This window comes from Triturus cristatus, chromosome 6 (assembly GCF_964204655.1).
Source record: "Triturus cristatus chromosome 6, aTriCri1.1, whole genome shotgun sequence".
Lineage (NCBI taxonomy): Eukaryota > Metazoa > Chordata > Amphibia > Caudata > Salamandridae > Triturus > Triturus cristatus.
The window spans coordinates 242,302,593-242,322,811 of NC_140589.1; the positions used below are offsets into that span (position 1 = coordinate 242,302,593).

At 46.1% G+C, this 20,219-nt stretch overlaps 1 long non-coding RNA gene across 1 annotated transcript in view; it reads right to left on the minus strand.

Moving 5' to 3' along the window:
• LOC146816717 (uncharacterized) overlaps positions 1-20,019 on the minus strand; it is a 93,623-nt gene extending 73,604 nt beyond the window's left edge. Inside the window, exon 1 of the long non-coding RNA XR_014962935.1 lies at positions 19,632-20,019. This is a non-coding gene — a long non-coding RNA (uncharacterized LOC146816717). The remainder of the gene's footprint in view (positions 1-19,631) is intronic.
• Between the last annotated feature and the right edge of the window lie 200 nt (positions 20,020-20,219).

Below are 20,219 nucleotides of genomic sequence, written 5' to 3' on the forward strand. Positions count from 1 at the left end.
TGGTGTTAAGCTCTTTGGTGCTCCCTTGGAGGATATGGTCAAGAAGTCTGTGGAAGATCGTAAACCTTTGGCCTCGGAGAGAGAGGCGCATTCCTGATTGTTTGGGTCAGGTAGTGCTTTTGCTCCTGCTCATCAAGGGAGGGTTTCTCAGCCCTTTCATGGAAGGCGGCGTGGTGTTAGTTTTCAAATTACCACCCCTGCAAAGCACTCGTTTCATGCTATATTAGGTTAGCAATGTGTGGCTAAATAGATGCCATTTGTATTCACGTTATGCAACCCACTGAGTTATCCCCGTAATGTGCAGGCTTCAGTTAGCGAGTGTGACTCCATTTTGCATTTTGTAATCCCTATTAGGCTGCTTAGACTGTGCCTGAATTAGACCTAATTACTCGTATTGCTTGCCTCAGCAGAACACTGTATTTCATTATTATTTTCTCTTCTGTTCAAGACTGTTTCTCGACTTACTAATGAATGGGCCATTCTGCCCTCGCATACCTATCTGAATGTGTAGTTTCTGCTCCCACGTTAGGAGAAGCTGAGACCCAGCACCGTGGCCTTGGATTCCTGATAAGATGTACCCATCTTGCAGGTATTAGCTCATCCTACTGTGCCTCTTTGTTCATGTACGGCCCAGGCTGGTAGTTTTCCATTGTGGGCGTGGTTGGAGGCTTCTCGGGAGGAATTATTATTCACTGTAGATGGTGGGGGGGTCAGTCACTCGGCAGACATCTTAGGGTGCAGGTTAGGATGGACTCCTCTGCAAAGTATTGCTAATAAACATGTAAGTTTGTATTCTCTACTGTCTGACCGACTCTTCATTCTTGAGAAGGCATAGCAGGTGGTTGTAAGTAACCTGACTGGCCCTTAAGGGCCACTTCCTTCAGTTGGCGCCCAAACAGAGAACCCGCAAGGTGATCCGACTCGCCCGTAATTGGTTTGTAGGGTCGGGGTGCTTTGGTTGGTGGGGCGGATCGGTGTACCCCACACAAGACCGAGCTTGGTTCTTGCAGCTGCCCCCCCGGCTGATGGGGCGCCTCCTCATCTAGTGGTCACCGGCTGGAGTCCTGAGAAGGCGATACCTTAGAGTTGACCGTTTGGTCCGAAGAGTCGGCAGTAGAGAATAATTTAACTCGACCTGAGTCCACCAAGTAAGTGATTTGAGTCTTGAAAAATTGCGTCATTCTTGAACGGCACAAGCCTGCGGACTGTGTCCTGATACAGTCTCTTGACTGCCTCTGTGCTTTCTTGCACAGCACAAGCCAATGTGCTGTGTCTTGGTACAGTCTTTGGGGCTGTTTTGGTTTGAACTCGGTGGGTTTGCGGACCCTTTTAAAAGATATAGAGTGTTTTTGAACAATCTGCCAGGTCAACTGGAAGTTGTTTTTTTCTCACAAAAAGTCTGGGTTAGAGCCTGTCTGACCATTTCGTTTTGGGTTTTGAACAATTGTTCTCTTGTTTATTCTCCTTTTATTATTTTCGTTGATGTTGTATTGGTTTGTTGGGGACAGTGTATGTGTCTTATATTTAGATGCCTTATTTAAGTAAGTTCGGATGTTTTGGATGTTGATGTTGTTCTACTGATGCTCGATTGGAAGAGAGTAAGCCTGCACCTCCTGAGGGTTCACCATATTTTGACATTACGTCAAGCAAGGTATTGACCCTATTATGTTTAGCATATGTTGTGACAAATATACGAGGGGCAATGCTGAGCTGCAATGGCCACTTACAGGTTTGTTCGATGAACAAAAATTTAATTTCTTGCGGGATAAATTATTTGCTAAAAAGAGCAGGCAGTCGATGTTTGATTCTCTAAGAGTATGGCAGAAAGAAGCAAAGCAGCGACACATGAGAGCAGAGAAAGAGACACGGAAGAGGCAGACACAAACTATAACACAGAAGGCAGTGGCCTATGAGAGGGACAAGATAGAGAAAGGCATAGAATGTGCAGATAGGAAGTTTCGATTACAGACTGCTAAATCTTATCTTACTAGAGAAGAAGGAGACGATTTTGTTGAAGAACTATTAGATTCACGCCCCCCACCGCCTTTTGCCCCTGAATGGATATACCCAACAGTTCTGATATCCCAGTCTCCGGCCCCTAGCGCCGCTCTCTCTAGTTTTTCCATTTCTGGTACTACTGCTTCTGCCCCGTGTAGGAAAGTGGCTCTGTATATACTGTTCCCAAATAGGTACAGTGTGTACAGAGTCCACAGTCCCCAGAGTTTGGCAGAGGTTAAAGTTAGATATAACCTTACTCTCTAAAGTGGTAGGTTGGTCGGGCAGTAAGGCAGTATAAGAGGACAGTGTAAAGCATTTGTTGTACACACTCAGTCAGCAAATGGTCTCACACACTCAAGAACTGAACTCTAGGCCAATGGTTTGTATATAAAAATATATGGGTTTTTTTTTAGAACCAACAATAGGCATAAAAATATACTTTCTCAGAATGAGATGCTTTAGTTAAATACTTTGCAAGAGGCAATTGACTTGAAGTGCAATAGTTACAGTTTGTTGCAATAGGCAACACAATTTTTCAAACACAATAATACATTGAGCTCAATGGGAATTTTAAGTTATATGCAATTGATTACTTTGAGGATTACTTTTCTAACTGCAGGACTGGATCCTAGATTCAGTCCTGGGACAATTCTTGGAAACAAGTGAGTAAATACGTTTTAGTTACTGTTGTGATTTTTAAGCAATATTTTGCAATTTTAAAAGTTGACACTTAGAAACTTTTTCTGATCAAATTACCAATGTTATCCTATGGAAGGAAATTCACTTAGCAGGTAAGTGGGGTTAAGGTTACTTTTTCTAGGTCAGTGTTGGATCCTGGATCCAGCATTAGTGTACCACCTGTAAGCAGTTGAGAAACTGCGTTTAAGTTATACAGGCGATTTTTAAGGAATATTTATAAGTTTGCAAAATCGACACAGAAGACATTTCACAGAAAAACAGTCAATGGTTTCCTATGGAAGAAAATTCGAGTTACGGTAAAGTATATTCTCGTTACTTTTGTAATCCAGTGCTGGGCTCCTAGGCTCAGTACTGGGACATCTATCTGAAACAGGTAAGTAATTACGTTTTCACAGTTGGTACGATTTTTAAAGAATATTTGTAGTTTGCAAAAATGGACACAGAAGAAATTTCACCGAAACCAGTCAATGGTTTCCTATGGGAGAAAATTGAGTTAGTGGTAAGTACGATCGTAAGTACTTTTAAGGGTCAGTGCTGGGCACCAAGATCCAGCACTGGGATCTCTCCTAATAGCAGGTGAGTATTTCTGTTTTCGTTACTCGGTTGATTTTAGGTGAATATTTTAAAGTTTAGAAACTCCACACTTAGAAGAAATTTCAAGAGAAACCAGTCAACGTTACCCTTTTGAAGAAAAGTGAGTTATCGGCTTTTGGGTAAGTACTGGCAGAGTTAAGGTTCTGGGCATAGACTCAGGGGTCTCCCAGGGTCAGGTAAGTACAGTTGTTACACCCTCAGCAGCACAGGGGCAGCCGGGTGCAGAGTGAGTTAGGCCCAATGTTATCCTATGGGAGGTAGGGGGCCCTTGGTTGGTGGCTGCTGACTAGCAGGCCACGCGGCTGTGGGAGTTGGGCTCCTAGTCACTTGCTCAGGGCAAATGGGGAAGTAGGTAGGAGTAGAAGTTGCACTGCCTGGGCCACTCGGGCGGCTGGGTGCAGGGTGCTTTGGAGCCTTCGGGCGCTCAATGGAGTGCAATGGAAAAGGTCAAGGACGAACAAAGGCTGCAAGCTCGGGTATGAAGATTCTTCAGGTGTGACCACCACTTCGAGAGGTAAGTTGGGTAGTTGGAGGATAGGTAGGTACCCTGGATTCGGGCACAGGGGGCCGCAGGGCGCCGGGTGCAGGGGTGCCTTTTGGTGTCGGGAAATCTTACCCTCTGTTGATCGTGGTTGGGGGGGTCCCTCGTTCTGAGACTGCAGGAGTCGTCAGGAGCGTCGAGGTGGGTCCTTGGGTGCCGGATTTGGGGTCACCGTCGCCGGGGAGACGTCCTTGGGGTCTTTGTCCACTCCAGCAGAGGCCAGGCTTGGTGGGTGCAGAGTGTGCAGGGTTCGCGGTTCCGGGCTGATGCCAGGGGTTAGATACTTGCTTTGAGCCGAGCCAATGCTCGTGGGAGTCCCAAGTGCTCAGAGTCATAAGGTAGCCAGGTCCTCCGGGGTTAGTTAGGTTGCTGGCCACAAGAGGAGCCGGGATTGAGCAGGAGCAGGTTCGAGGGTCGACAGGCCGGTAGGACTGGGACCAAAGCAGTTGGTGTCTTCCTCTTCTTAGCAGCTGCACAGCAGGTCTTCTTTCTTCTTGCTCTTCTTTGCTGTTTTGGAATCTGGAATCTAAGGAAGGAAGGTTCAGGGTGCCTCCAAATACTAAATTTAGGGGCGTTACAGGTAGGTAAAGGGCAGGTACCACTGGGTCCCTGCCCTGGGGTGGGTGCACCCCCTATCCCGCCACTCTCCTGTGGGAGGGGGGCAGTGGCCTAGTCCTGATTGGGCAGGGCTCCCCATCTTCAAGATGGCGAGAGCCCGGGGTCGTGCTTCACCTCGCCTCCCCACCTGAGGGGTGGGGTTGGCAGAGGCTGGCACACCCCCTGTCCTTCCTTGGGGTTTCCGGCCAGTCTTCCCACCAGAGTGGGGTTTGAGAACCGGTAGGGGACAGTTACTGGGTACAGCAAGTGGCCTGGAGAAGCTCACAAAGGCGGCATGCCTTTGAAGCTTCCCCTTGCCCATCCTGGGGGAGGAGACCTAGCACCTCGCCCAGGATGTGCATTGTTGCAGGCCCAGGAGAGTGGATGGCTCTCCATCCAGGGGTCCAGCAACATGTCTGCTGTGTGGCAGCCTAGGCAGCCCCTCAGACCAGACGTGGATTGTAGGTTAGGTTCAGGGGGCATCTCTAAGATGCCCTCTGTCGTGCATTGTAAATTAAATCCTGCACTGGCATCAGTGCTGGTTTAATGTGCTGAGGAGTTTGATAACAAACACCTCAGTCTTCAGTGAAGCCATCATGGTGCTGTGGAGTTCGTATTGACGATCTCACAGCACCATATACTCTTAAATGGCAGCACTGCACTTACAGTGCCCAGGAATGGACCTGGGTACTGTAGGGGCACAGGGCTCATGATTCTGTACCCACACCACTGGCATAGGGCACCCAGCTAGAGGGGTGGCTGATGTATGCCAGGGCAGTGTATGTTGTGGGCATGGCACACAGGGATGTGTGCCATGTCGACTCTCTGTTTTGTCCTGTACCCAGACACTCAGACTGGAAGGACAGTGTGCTTGTGTTAGGGTACAGGGCCTCTAAAAGTGGCACAATAAGTGCTGCAGCCCTTAGAGGCCTTCCCTGGTCACAAGGCCCTGGGTACCTAGGGTACCATTTACCAGGGGCTGACATGTGGCCAGGGTTTGCCAATTTGGGTTTTAGGGAAGGAACATAGACCCTGGGCACCTGATTGGCAGGAGCCCAGGGCACACTCAGTCAAAGTACATTCAGCAATTCAGCAAAAAGTGGGGGTATACCATGCAAGAAAGATGGCACTTTCTCACACCCCGGCCCCACTTGCTTCTCCATTACCTGCACCAGTCACGGGGGCGGGAGCCGGTAGCTCTCCTGTCCTGTCTATTAGTTACGTTTCAACTGCTACGCCCCCTTTCGCCCCTACAACATTGTCTCCATACATGATGGTACCTGCCTCTGCATCTGCCCTTTGCCGCTTGGGTGTGACACCTCAAACGTCGTCAAATGTCGAGACGCCTGTGAGTGGAATGCATGACGCGAATTGGGTGGCAGTGCGAGACTGCCTGGAGAAAGTGTTGGCGCGTTCTGCAGTGGGTGATGACTAAAAGCAAATGGTGGCGAATCAGGCAGCTCAGTGAGCTCGGAACCCGATCTATAGTGTGGAAGATGTGTGGAGTGTAATGAAACATTATGAGCCATTCATACAGCAGCATGTTCTTAAGCACATGTCGACCAATCTAATAGGACTGTGGGAACAGTGTTTTCAGGGTGTTGCACCGCAGATCATCTATGACATACAAGACAGGGTATATGCTACAGGTATGGCTCCCAATGAGGTTTTTAGCAATGTAACGACACTGGTGGGTTACCGAGGCAGACTGCTGCAAAAGGTTCCGACGAGAGGGACACAGCACCCCTTGAGAGAGGTTCATCCCATTTACAATCCTGAAATACCAGAACTGCGTGACTCCATGGATTTAATTTGTGCTGCATAGCACGAGATCATGCGCTTTATCTGCTGCGGTTCCAATCTGGTTATTATGATTTTGTTCTTCTGTATTCAGAAATATCATTTCCTATTAATGGCACCCTTCAGTACTAAAGTGCTTTTGAGCTCCAAGGTGGCAATGTTTTCTATGCTGAACTCAGAACCAGGACCGTGGATACTAGATGGAAGGCCTGCATTTACAGAAGGCAAACATTCAAAACATCATGTTTCTCGCGGATTAGCAATCATACAACATGTTCGCTTCACTTATTAGCGCATTAATAAGGAAATATTGCATCATCATGGCTTTCTGCATTTTCAAATCACTGTGCCAATTTCACTGTTTTAGATAGAGAAAAAAACACTGAAATATTGTTTCTGCATGTTTTCCGACTGTTTAAACTAGATTTGCAGTAACACCAGGATTAACCAGGTGTGTTAATGCCAGTGGCGTAGCTAGGGGGGGGGCGGTGGGGGCGGACCGCCCCAGGCGGCACTATTTAGTGGGCGGCGGCCGCATGGCACTGGTGGCCCGTTGCAACTGCCTTTATAATTTATTTGGGGTCACTCACTAAGTCAGTGTCCCCAAATAAATAATAAAGGCCGCCGCAACGGGCCACTAGCGCGGCGCACGCGCGGCCCCGGTTTTTGAAGTGCAAGAAGCGCACGGGAGGAACTGCTGCGGACGTCACATCTTGCTGCTGCTGGAGAGGGCCGGGAGTTTTGAGGAAGGTGCGCGCCTCCGTGCTGGCCGTTTTGCCGCAAATTGAATGATGGCGCTGGCGTTCACAACGCTGCTGCAGGCACCCCTGGAATCTATTGAGGTCTTCAAAAAGGCAAGTAATTAAAACACATTTAATAAAATGTTTTGTATTCTATGCTGGGTACGACATTTTGCACATCTTTCACTCCGCATTTGACATTGTCATAGCAGCGTCTTCCTTATATACAGAACAGAGGAATCCTTTTTTCACCATATTATTCCATGTGGCAAAAAGCAAGAACCCAAACCCAGGTATTTGTTTTAGCTCTTGCACACTGCTGGGAATCGTTTTGTTTTGTGCAGTCCGGAGATGTTGAAAGCTTTCATGTATCGTCTGGTCTGATGCTGCCTGGGCACGTGTCACAGGTGTCACGTGTACGTTGTTGTTCTATGAATATAGGGGCATTTTAGAGGTATGCTCCCTTTGCTAGCTGATCAGTCAGCACAATCATTGCCTATTGTAAAGGGGCCTGTTTTCTTGTGTGCACTGATTTTTACAATGTTTTCTTGTATAAGCAAACAAGTTAAGGAATCACTTGTCTGCCATATATCTGAAAATTTCACAGTAGAACCATCTGTTCCTCTAAAGTTGTTTTGTTTCCACCGATTCAGGTATAACACACACCCTCGGAAAACAAAGTCAGAAGCAACAATGACATCAATCATAGCACACACTGGTAATGCTGGGTTTCATGTTCTAGGGGTAGTAGCATTGCTACCACTTCTGCAATTTGCCCTGATCTGTTACCAGTTTGTCTCTGAATTGTGTGTGCAGTCCCATTTGGTGCACTAGGATATTGAACAAACACCCCAGCACCTCCTTGACAATATGAACTTTATCTTGAGGGAGGTTTCTAAACACTGGGTATAGTGTCTCCTTTTGCTTCAATGACACACTCATGTGTCTGGCCCACAATGGGTATTATTATCAATTGGGGTCACTGGGTAGAACATGTTCTGTATGTATGGAGTTATTGCTAAGGCCTGCAATCCATTTAGCTGCTCGCACCATTAAGCAACACCTTCAGCAGTTAGTGTATGGTGTGTTTTGATGATGTCTGATCCTGTAATCATGCACTGGAATGTCTAAATCGCCCAGTACATATGCAAGACTGTTTTTTCACAAAGAGTATTTCACTTCAACCATTTCCATCAACTGAGAGGCAAAAGCTACAGGGATGTGTTTGTTTCAATACATCTGGACAGAATGCATGCAATTGAATTTTCTGTGACCATCGGCCAAATATAGAATGGCAATGTGATGTCTATGCTTTCCTATGAAGGGGCTTCAACAAGTGCTTCCGGCAATGTTCTCACTGTCCAGTTCCAGTCTCTGTATCTTAGCAAATCGTACAAGGGGGCTGCAACCTCAGCAAAAATTGAGGTGCAGGATCTCGAGAATCCCATAACTCCTAAAAGGCTCTGTAATGAGTGCATGGTATGTGGAAGGGACTTAGATTGTATCATCCCTAGTCTGCTTTGACCTATGTGCTTTCACTCAGGGAATATTTCTAACCCTAAGAATGTTACCTGTGTCTGCACAATCTGTGCCTTTTTGGGGTTCACCTTCAAACATCCCTTCTGAATAGCCTGTAGAACTTGGTGCAGACGTTCTGCATGTGACTGCATATTTTCGCTAGAAAGTTGAATGTCATCTATATATTGTATGATCTGCTTTTGGGACACCAGGTGGGGAGCGGCCAGGTGGCGCCCCTTCAGCCCAAAATTGATACCATACTGGCTTGGGAACCCCCCCAAGACAGAGACAGAGGTGAGAGCCTTTTTAGGACTCACAGGGTATTACAGGAGGTTTGTCAAGGGGTATGGCAGCATTGTTGCACCCTTGACAGAGCTGACTTCCAGCAAGCAGCCCAAGAAAGTGAACTGTACTGATGCCTGCCAGAAAGCTTTTGATGCCCTGACATCTGCCATGTGCACGACGCCCGTGCTTCAGGCTCCCAACTTCTCAAGAGAATTCATTGTGCAGACAGATGCTTCAGAGCATGGTGTGGGGGCTGTGCTTTCACAGATGAATGAGGAGGGCCTAGACCAACCTGTAGCCTTCATTAGTCGGAGGTTGCTTCCACGGGAACAGAGGTGGAGTGCGATTGAGCGTGAGGCATTTGCTGTGGTCAGGGCACTGAGGAAGTTGAGACAATGCTTGTTTGAGACTCACTTCTGGGTTCAGACAGACCACAGGCCCCTCAGATGGTTGATACAGATGAGGGGTGAAAATCCAAAGCTGTTGAGGTGGTCCATTTCCCTACAGGGGATGGACTTCATCGTGGAACACCGCCCTGGTACAGAACATGCCAATGCTGATGGTCTGTCCAGATTTTTCCGCCTTAGTGAAGAGAACTCCCAAGAGGGCGGGTAGTTCTCCCCACATTTCAGCTGGAGGGGACACATGTTAGACTTGGCACCATTGCCGTGCGGTTTTTCTGAGTCACCAGATAGATCATGCAGTCTGTGTTTTCTCCTTTGTACTGCCGGTCACCGGTGTATTCAACTGTGTAGCCTAGGACCGTATCATGTATGTGCATGTAACTTGCATGATCGAGGTAACTATTAGCAGCGATACTACGTGTCTCTCTGACCTCTCAAGTGCTCGCCGTCCTTTTTCCCAGCCCCCCCCCCCCCCCCCCCCAGGGGCGGCAATCTGAGGGATAGCCCCGGGCGCCACAAGCTCTAGCTACGCCCCTGGTTAATGCAAATACTGATTCGTGGTGTTAATAGGATTTTTTTACCTTCTTTAAGCGAGGGCCTCACTGTGGTGTCTTACATTAAGCAGCGATCTTCCACTACATTGAAATAACTCCGTATCCGATGAAATAACACTCCAGCCGAACAAACAGCTGTTTCTAACCGTAAATACAGGGAAATATACAGAAACAATATCGATATACGCTTCCCCGTGTCATTCGAAATTAACTTTGATAACATAATTACCGCATTTGATTTCACGATTACCAGAAACTGAGTGCCACCACAAAATCCTAGCAGTCTATAAATTAGGTTGTAGCTGTTTTTTAATACAACTGTCTGACATAAACTGATTCTCCCAAACGCATTCTATACAGCTCTAATTGCCAAAGGCATGACTACTGTTTAAATCTCTGCTTTAAATATGTAAATCAAAGGATCTAGTACGAGCATTTTCGCAAGAAACATTTTGTTAAAAAACACACACGAAAGATGTTTTATTTGCTGCCAAACTGAACCTCTTTGGATGCCGTCCACTATAATAAAAGCAAGAGAAATTGAAAAAGCTTCACATAAGTGCAAAAATCCCCAAGTAAGCACCAAGGTTTAAATGTTTCCACTGGTGTGCTGCTAGGGACATGAGGTGCTTTGCAATTTTCGTCAGGACTTACAAGTAGAACATTTTGTCCAGTAGCTTTATAATCAGGAATGATTCTGTATCAGAGCACATGTCCCTAAACAATGTAACCACTCGTAGGTGCTCTGACTGGGCACTTCCCATTAAAGTCGCTCAGATCCAATTACCTATTGCTTATTAAAATGTACTTGAAATGCAAAATCTGACCATCTGATCCACAACAAAATAGCCCACGCAAATCAGAGAGTCGCCTGCCCTATTAATACTAAGAGGGAGTCGCCTGCCCTATTAATACTAAGAGGGATTTTTTAGAGGAAAAAGAAACATACAGGAGGGGAGCATTTGCCCTTCTGTAGTTGATGGCCAAGATTTATTTAATATAAACTCACAATTACCGGGAAAATAAAGTAATTTTTAGGATTATGAATGTGGGGACAATTATTGTCTTAAAGACGAGAAGCCTCACTCACCCAGAGGTGACATGCTTCATCATTGCGCTCCCTCATACACACTGTGACCGCAAGGTACACAGTGTGGGCTACAACTCTCCCGTAGGAGAGGTGTTTTAATCATTCAATGGTGGTCAGAGTGAGGGGCAGAGTGCAAAATAAACTATTTAAACGTGTGGATTAAAACTATCTCATGTGAGGACAAAAACTTTAATCAGTGTCATCACAGGATAGACCTAAAAAACAGTGTGAGAATAGGGGTATCGATATTTCCTATTATAAGGTCAACATGTCTCTGCCATGATGACCTCAAAGGTTCATGGCATTCATCAGGACCATATCACGTCACACTGCTATTATTAGTCCAAATTAAGGAATTTAAAAGTTAAATTCTATACTATATGGAGTGGTATCGTGAAAAATTGTCTCCTATTTGGTGACCCTCTAAGTGAATTTACAAGATTTATTTAACCCATCTCTAATGACCTATGATATGATTTGTAGCAAGTATACAAAATGGGCTTGTCCTGTGCAGCATCCAGGGGCCATATTACACAGGTGCTCCTTCTCTTTGTGGGGTGCAATGTGCATTTATGTCAGTTTTTCCACTCGGTGATTTTGTATTATAGAAGAGGTCACAGATGCACATGTGGCCTCTTGTATAAAACTCAGTTCGTCGGTGTACGTTGCATGTGTGATCTCAAGTGGGTGTTCCCTCAACTACAGGGAAGCTTGGTCCCATGCAAACAAAAAAAAGTTACTTCTAGTATTATTGGTGAAGACGCAGAGTCAAACAAGCTGAGATAGGAATTAGAGCACTGCTGGAGTGTGCTAGATGGTATGTGTACTACGCTGAGATAGGTAGATCCGCACTGATGATCTGCATAAGAGCACTCCCTCACTTATCACTGAGGGAGGTTGTTGGACTTGGCCATTTTGTAGAGATATCCCCAAACTCTTTGCCTTCCGCCTATATTTTTTTGGACCTGTTTTGATTGCTTTAGGACTCCGGCCACTTTACAACTGCTAATCAGTGCTAAATGCATGTGCTCGCTCCTTTAAGCATTTTATGATTGGTCTACACTTGTTTGGCATATATAATTTACCTGTAAGTCCCTTGTACAGTGGTATCCCATATACCCAAGGCCTGTAAATTTAATGCTACTCGGGGGCTTGCACCACCCACAGAAGTAGCTTTTCAAACCTGTCTCAGGCCTGCCACTGCAGGGCCTGCGTACACAGTTTACTGCCACATTGACTTGGCATTTGAAGTTAGTTGCCAAGCCTGAAATTCCCCTTTTACTACATATAGGTCACTCCTAAGGTAGTCCCTAAGTAGCTCTAAGGGCAGGGTGCTGTATTGGTTAAAGGTAGGACATATGATTTTATTGTGTGACATGTTCTAGTAGTGACAAACAGACTATATGTTTTCTCACTACTGTGAGTGCTGCTCTTTTCATAGGTTTGCATTGGGAATTCCATGATATGGTTTGCAGTGGTAATTTCTGATCTGAAAGTAGTAGCGTTGCCATGTTTGTAATTGTAGTAATCAATCCTGCTTATTGGTGTAGGTGGAGTTTCCATTTCTATGGTAGAAATGGCACTTTTATAAAGCAGGCATTTCACTGTGCTTATGACTCTTGTGCTTTGCAGCCTAACTCCAATCCATGTCTAGCGTAGAGTGACAGCTGGGCTTTGTGCATACTTTTCAGATGGCCATCATACAGGAGGGTTGGGTGTAAAAGGGTTGCATCTGCATTCATCTGCATACTGAATGGTGTTCCTGAGCTGGGAGAGAGGGAGGTTACATGAAAACCTGGGTCAGAATCAGTGTGTCATGCTCCTCGAGTTGATTTTTAGGGTCGGGAACTTGTTTCACACTGCAAGATCAGCACGAATGACGCCACACGGCATGCCAGAGGGCACTGCTTCTTTGCTGCTGCTCGAGTAGATATTCTACTGAAGCAGCAACTTAATCACTGCTAATGGTCGCGACCGCCCGCATTCAGAAAATCTCCACGGGTGCTGTCCAATCACCCAAAAGCGTGTTAGGGAATGCCAATTCTCGCTCGGACTCGCCAACCTACCATTGGCGAGCTGCATACGAGAAAAACTCCACCACACAGCACTTGTCTGAGCTTTGCTGGAACTCCACGGTACACGCGTAAAGTGCAGTGGGCAGAGCGGAAAGTATCACCCAACCGACTCTTCACAATCTGGTTGTTTCAGGTGATATTTATGTTTATGTCTAAAGAACAGCAGATCTTTAGCACCCTAATTATTTGTTTGTGAATTTTGGATCTGCAAGGAAAATATTGAAACCCACAGTTCCTTCCCTTGTTACTTGCATTAGATAAGCTACCACCACAGCATACTCTTCAGAGAGTTCTTATCCTACATCGCAGGGGAGATCCATGACAGGGATGGCTTCTTCTTAGGAAGAGTCAGGGGGCTCCTATGTTGGAAATCCGCAAGGCACCCCCTTTCTCCATTCCTACAATGTTTGTTTTACGTTTGCATTACATATGGCACTTACGCTCCAGTAGTGAGTTGGATTTTGGTGCAAAAAATGTGGCTTCTTCTTTCTGTGTTTGAGTTTCTTTGAACTGTTATATTTGAATTATTAATATAAACTTTTTTCCTGCTGAAAGTTTGTCTTAGGTGTCTAAGTTTGCCTTGGTCAATGGCCAATCTGTTTTTGCCTTTGGTACTTCCTTATAGATATGGATGAGGACGAGCAAGCGGCCTACTAGGGGTAATGAGCAGATTACCTACTGGTAATATTAATTACTCATGGAGCCACTTATCTCATCCAATTGCTTAGGATCCCTGCCTCTCACTCAATCTAATAGGATTTTGAACACTTTGGAAGAGTTTGGGATTATAAGAGGGCTTAAGATCATCATGCCCATCATATGTACTATAGAGAGGTGAAATTTAATTTAATTTAAAGGAAAAGCAGCCTAGCAAATGCTCATCGGGGAGGAACACTAGCACAGAAGATGGCCCCATGAGTAATGATAATCACTTTTGTAATGTAATCTAAAAACATTTGAGGAAAATTTCACCAAATTGAACTTAGATGGACAAAATCAGAATCTCTCAAACGTAAGTTCCATATTCTAATTCAGCATTTATGGAACAGTACTCCCAGAATGTGTAATACCAAATATGCAAATGCGTTCAAATCCAGGGTTGGCTGAGTGGTTAGGTTCTGGGTAGACCACCCTGCAAAAAGGTAATATTCACAAGCTCATAGGTTTGTGTATTTTCATGTACCTCTACCTAGTACTTTCCCACCATGGAAACCCCCACACACAGTTGCTTATGTCTCAGGCACGTGTACTTGCACTCCAAGGATGGGAATGTGGACAGAATATCCCCACCCTTAGAGAGATGTATGGGAATGGCAATTCACCATAAAAACTAAGTTTTATGATAGTAAATACTTACATGTAGTTTGCATTCTGTTTGAGTCTGGAGATGTTTTCTGTGCAGGAAATTCTAGATGCTTAGGTTTAATGCACCAAAAATTAATGCATTTTAACATTTTCATGGCATTTTCCTGGTGCTCATTGTCACTGTGCATGTGTTCCAGCTCTAAAACAATATTAGTAAAATTGATTCCGCTCAATTGGTATATTTAACTGTTCTGTAAGACCATTGCAGAAAGCTCAGAATATGCACCAATGGTTTGTAAATTAAATATTAGATTTGGATGTCTGTCTGTATCGACATGTGTGAGAAATGTATATGTCGGCTAGGAGCAAGAAAGTCATTGAACCATTCTCACAGTGGAAAATATTGTCATTAAGGCCATCAAGTGCAAATATTTTGTAGTAGTCGGGTCGTGCAATTATATACAATGCCCCAGTTTTAGAGAAAATATATATAACCTGCCCTCTTCTTGATGGTATTCATGTAGTGTTTACATATACATCAATAAGATTCTGTGGAGTCTCATAGCCACAAAACATGTCTCTAAAGAACAATACAACACAATGGATTAACCATCCTTTAACTAGCTACCTCACCTATCACTCATTGACTTCAGGCTTCTCTTTGACCCTATACAGTGCTTTGTTGCCTTTTGGCTAGGTTTGCTTTATAGAAATACCACATACATACATACATACTGATTGATATCATTAGGAGAAATGGGATTTGAGAATGGTCATAGTAAATTATGCTGACATTTTTTTCTCTGTATCTTTAGAACAGAGATCACAGTCAGGGCCAGCATCATCGCTTGAGGACTACGAGTCCCAGGACCACTGTGGGCTCAAGGAAGAGGCCCCTGGTATTGCTTCCACCTGAGCAGGACAAGAGCTATAAAGTGCATTCATCCATCCCACAGCACAGGACACGTGTGGGCTACTCCTGGGCGAACCTCGGGTCATGGGGGGGCCCGTCTTGCGCCAATCAGTGACAGGAAGAGGGAGGATAGCGCCACCCCTCCCTTGGCCCTATTCCCTACAGAAGCAGCTAATCATGAGAACTTGATCTTAAGTAGTAATAATGGGCAAATTAAAGGCCTTAGATAATATAGATGGTCAAGGGCCACTGTAGAAAACAGCTAAGAGGCATGCTGCTGATAATTGCACTTTAGATGCCATTGATGGTTTAATAAAAGAGGTGAAGGATATTCTGAATAAAGGGCGGAAAAGGAACAATAGTCTGAGACTACGTGCCCCAATCCTAAAAGCACACACTTTCCTAGAAGGAATAGCAAAAAAGACATTGCTAGCAAGGAAAACCACGGTGGAGTTTGATCCTTCCACCTCCTCAAAGGAATTTCATCCCATATCTACCCTAATCATACCAACCTCCTCTCACATAATTCAACCTACAGTCCCTGAACTATTAGAGCCATTGCCCAGTATCAAATGTTTCAACCCCTATTCCCCACTTGCCTACTTGGGAGAGGAAAATTGTGGACCTAAAGGCAGCTCAAGAGGAAGTTGGTCAACTTAATCGGCACTAATGTAATGAGCAGTAATATGTTGGGGGAGACAGTACTAACATGGGAACGTCAATCAGGCAACCAAAAATCCCAAACCCCACAAAGCCATCAAGTAACAGCTTACGCCACCTATAGGAGTCGGCAAGCAGAAAATTGGGCCCAGCATAATTTGCCAAGACCTGACCTTTCTGCCTGTATTGCCGGTGCAAAAATGTAGTCATCTTACATCAATACCGATCCAGGAAGGAATGGGTCAGACCATTTACTTGACAAAGGTAACCAGATTAGCATCTGGGCAATGGATTCAACTAAAGCATTATTTAATAAGGTGACATATTGGATCACCACAGCGCAAGTGTCTATCTTTATGCCACTCAGACGTAACTTTTGTACAGCTGATAACATTAGTGTGTCTTTAAGAGACTAGGACATTGTGAATGGCCTTTGGCCTTGGAATCTTGATCATAGCCTTCTTCAACGCTCCAATATTCAATTTATAACTTCCCGGTCATCTACAATGGTGGCACAACCAATTACTCTGGCCTACAACAATCTCAAACTTCCATGGCATAGACACTGCAAGATCTGCAATCTGTCATCAACGCTTAAGGAAAATGATCGACTGTCCTGTATAGTTTTGAATTCCTCGGATACTTTTAGCCTTGACAACGTTAGCCCCCTTATGCAGCTGAAGGTGCAAGCACCTGAGTAGAGATCTGCAAGTCCCCAGGTCCTCCATGCTCTGTCTTCGAGGATCCCTGATAAGACTCATGAAGTGTACTTTTGTGGAATATTGCAGGGTTGTAATCCAAGCGTGCTGGTTCAGATTGCGGCTCATTTATAGATGCACATGAAGTCTGTGTGTTTCCGGAGTCTTGGTGTGTCAAACCATCCTATAGGTGTGGTTACTCAAATTATTTCTGTCCTGCTATAGTCCAGGGGGATATCATCCAGCCGGGGGCTTAGTGGTTTGGGTAAAAAAAAACTACAGGCTCCCTGAAATTTCACCGGATTTACTTGGTCTTTCTTTAACTAAAGTAACCACTGTATCTACCTGTATAATGTTTACTGTAGGTGTATAGGTGTAAACAAGGAATCATCTGCCCTTGTGTCCCTACAAAAATTGCTAGTCGTCTTACATGCAGGTGCACTCCTGATAAAAGCAGGCGACTTCAATTGATAATATGAACTGGACTTAACCAAGGAGGAAGATGTCATATATGCAGGTACCTAAACTTGGTCTTCTCCAAATGAAGAAATGCTTGGTTCTAGCTAAACAACTTTTGGGTTTCACATTGAGGTCTGGCCTAAGAGCCTGTAATGGTAGATCCCCGTCTGACCAGGATGGAGCTCATACCTTTAAGTGCTTAAATTAATCAAGTAGAATAGACTACATTCTTTTATCCTTGCAGATATGGTCGCACATGAGGGACATGGTAGTACTAAAAATGGGTGCTAGCGACCATAATGCCCTCAAACTAGATCTGGTAGGGCAAATGGCCATTGGACACAAGGCAATAAAACCTAGCCTCTTGGGCAACGCCACCCTTTCTGCCAGGGCCAGCTCTAGGGATGTGCGACTGGTGCCACCGCACCCGGTGCTGACTGTTCGAGGGGCGCGGTATTTGAAAGTATTTTAGGTTTTAAGTCCGTGCTGATGCATTTCTGGCCTCCGGTAATTTTGATACAACAATAAAAACGTAAAGATGACTCAGTTGATTAATGTTCTTCCTGGAGCGAGAAGGAGTTTTGTCTAGTGGAAGTTTAAACTCGTTTTATGGTCGCACAGGGGGTTAATATCCCGGCTGCACAGAATGTGTAACATGCAGATCACAAAGTGCATATAGATTAAATAGATCTGTGCTTTTGTCAGAGAGATCCTTTTGCTACTAGCAGTATAGATGTTAACATTCTAACATGGAACAGTGAACTAATAACTGTCATCAAAGAGCTGCATGCAAACTGCAAGGTATAGATTAGAGCATTGTGATTTTTTCCCTACATCTTTCATTATTCTAATGTTTCAAAAAGGGTTAAAAAAAATCCTTATTATTAAATGTCACCCCCAACCATGGGGTTATGTTTTAAATTCTGAGTCTGTGCTTCTCCAGACCAAGCACTCTTAAACTATACTACCTGTCAGTATGGATGACGTGACTCACCTTGTAGTCTTCTGGCTTATGTAACATTTCCCATACACTGATTTACACACATATGATTGATTGTGTGTGTGTGATGTAAAGTGCTCCGACACACTAAACTGGTATAGGTGGCGCTATATAACTAATCAAACACATCTGATAGCGAGAGAGTGGTTATAGAGACTTGAGGGGGCACTTTTAAAGGATGGTAGTGAGGAAGTCCGTGGGGGGCGCCAACAAACATTGTCGCACAGGGCGCCACCACTGCTAAAGTCAGCCCTGCTTTCTGTCAGCATGATGGCGATTGGCGACGCATGTTCTAGGGCCGGTCGAAGGGTTATACATTCCTTCTGTGGTGAGCAGCATTATTCAGGCTCCGCCCATTGGTGGTTGCGTTTTCCAGTGTTTTCAGTGCATCCTCAAGTGTCCTGATGCTGAGGCTATCTTATGTTTCCCGATAGGCCCTTTTATTCCATTTTTACAGGGTATTTTTGCTGTAACTAGGGTGTTTCAGCTGCAAATACTATAGTTCCCAGATGCCCTGGGGCAGCATCCATCTTAGGTGTCTTTCCCGATATAGGCGGCCCGCCCCTCAGCCACTGCTCACTATTTCTTTGCCGTTCGGTGGAGCAGGAGTTCTGCTTTCGTCAGTGTTCTCGGACTGCTTTTGGCAGTCTCCACGGGATTTTGCTTGGACGAGGAGCCAGCCACTCCTAGGTGTTCTTAGAAGAGGCTCGGGCTCCCACTGTGATTTCTGGTGTTCCTGTCAGCCTTTTTAGGTCTCGGCTAGCGATGGCTGCGCTTGCGCAGTCTCGCTCGCGTGAGATAATGACTTGGGAGAAGAGGGGCTTGAACCCGCCCCTCTTCTACCCTGTTCTCCATTGGCTGGCCTAGTAAATGCTGGCCAGCCATTGGAGAAGAGGTCCCGTCACTCCAATCCTGCCCCGTCCTTTTCGGATCGGGGGGCGTGTTTTTTGAGAAAAGTCTCAGGGAGGAGACAACAGCAAAACACGCCCCCGAATCCGAAAAGGACGCTCCCTTTCTCCGAGGCATTTCTGCTGTGCCTCGGAGAAAGGCGGTGGTGTCTTCCGGTGCCCTCGTCGTAGATTAGCTTTGAAATTCACTTACAGGGAGGGTCACTTTTGTTTGTGGCCCACGCCTATTTGATGTCCCAGTCAGAGCCTGAACAGCGACACGGACATTGACACCGGGTGACGCGGTGCGAGTACTTACGCTGTCATTTCACGTCAGAGGCCACACGAGCCCAACAGGTTAGATGCACAGGGCGGCCCCCACGCACTGTACGTGCATTCGAAGCAGCGTCAGTAAGTCCTGAACATGGAAACTGCAGTCCCTTCTGCTGCAGGGGCTGTCGTTCACCTAGCAAGCCTCATTCTTCGAGCCTTTTGCCCCGTTGCTTTGTAAATTCGCAGTAAAGGCAGACAGGGAGCCTCGTTGCCCATGTAAGGAAAAGGAGCACATGGTGGGCCAGGTGTTCCGAGCAGCTGCCCCCAGCCCGGCTATTATCGGACACGGCGCTGCAGGTGTATACACGGTGCTCAGCCCCACAAGCAGACCCCATCTCTGCCCGTCGCAGCTGCTGCACCCTTCGGTGCGCCTCCAGCAGACCACGCCTCGCCCCGTCGCTGCTCGCCCTTGGCAAAGACCACGCCCTGGCCCCGTGGCAGCTGCCCCTGGCACCCGAGCTCCCGAACCCCAGCAGCTTACCTGGGCCGCGCTTGGTGGAGTGGATCATTTTCGCGGGTGAAACTGGCGCCCGGAGCGCGTTCCGGATCCCTTGGGCTTCACGCGGAGGTGGCCAGATAAGGAGCCATGCACAGCCACTCCCAGGCCAGAGTCGTCCTCGTCACTGTGAAGCACTCTGGACCTGCACACAGGGACGGTGCCTTCCCTTCTCGATACACTCACCCGGAAGTGACAGGAGACAGCTCTACTCCCACAACCTTGGCGCAAGATGCCAGGGCTGGGAAAACAGGTTCAAAGACGACCAGAAACCGAAGGGTGCCCGTTCACGTGCGCGTTGCCGAGGTGAACAAGGCCTTCCTTAAACAAACGTCGACCTGTGCCTGGTGACATGATTGTTTCATATCACTCCGTGCTGTAAAGATAAACTCGTGAAACTTGACCCGCTCCCATCAATTATTAACTCTCTTCTCCTGGTACTGCATTCCGCAATCAGAACCACCAGATAAGTGCGAGGCACGTGCAACACTGTAACCTGTCACAATAATGCATTTAGCAATTGGCAGGTGACGACGCTGGGCGCCATGCCAACAGATGCACCATGCTCCAGAA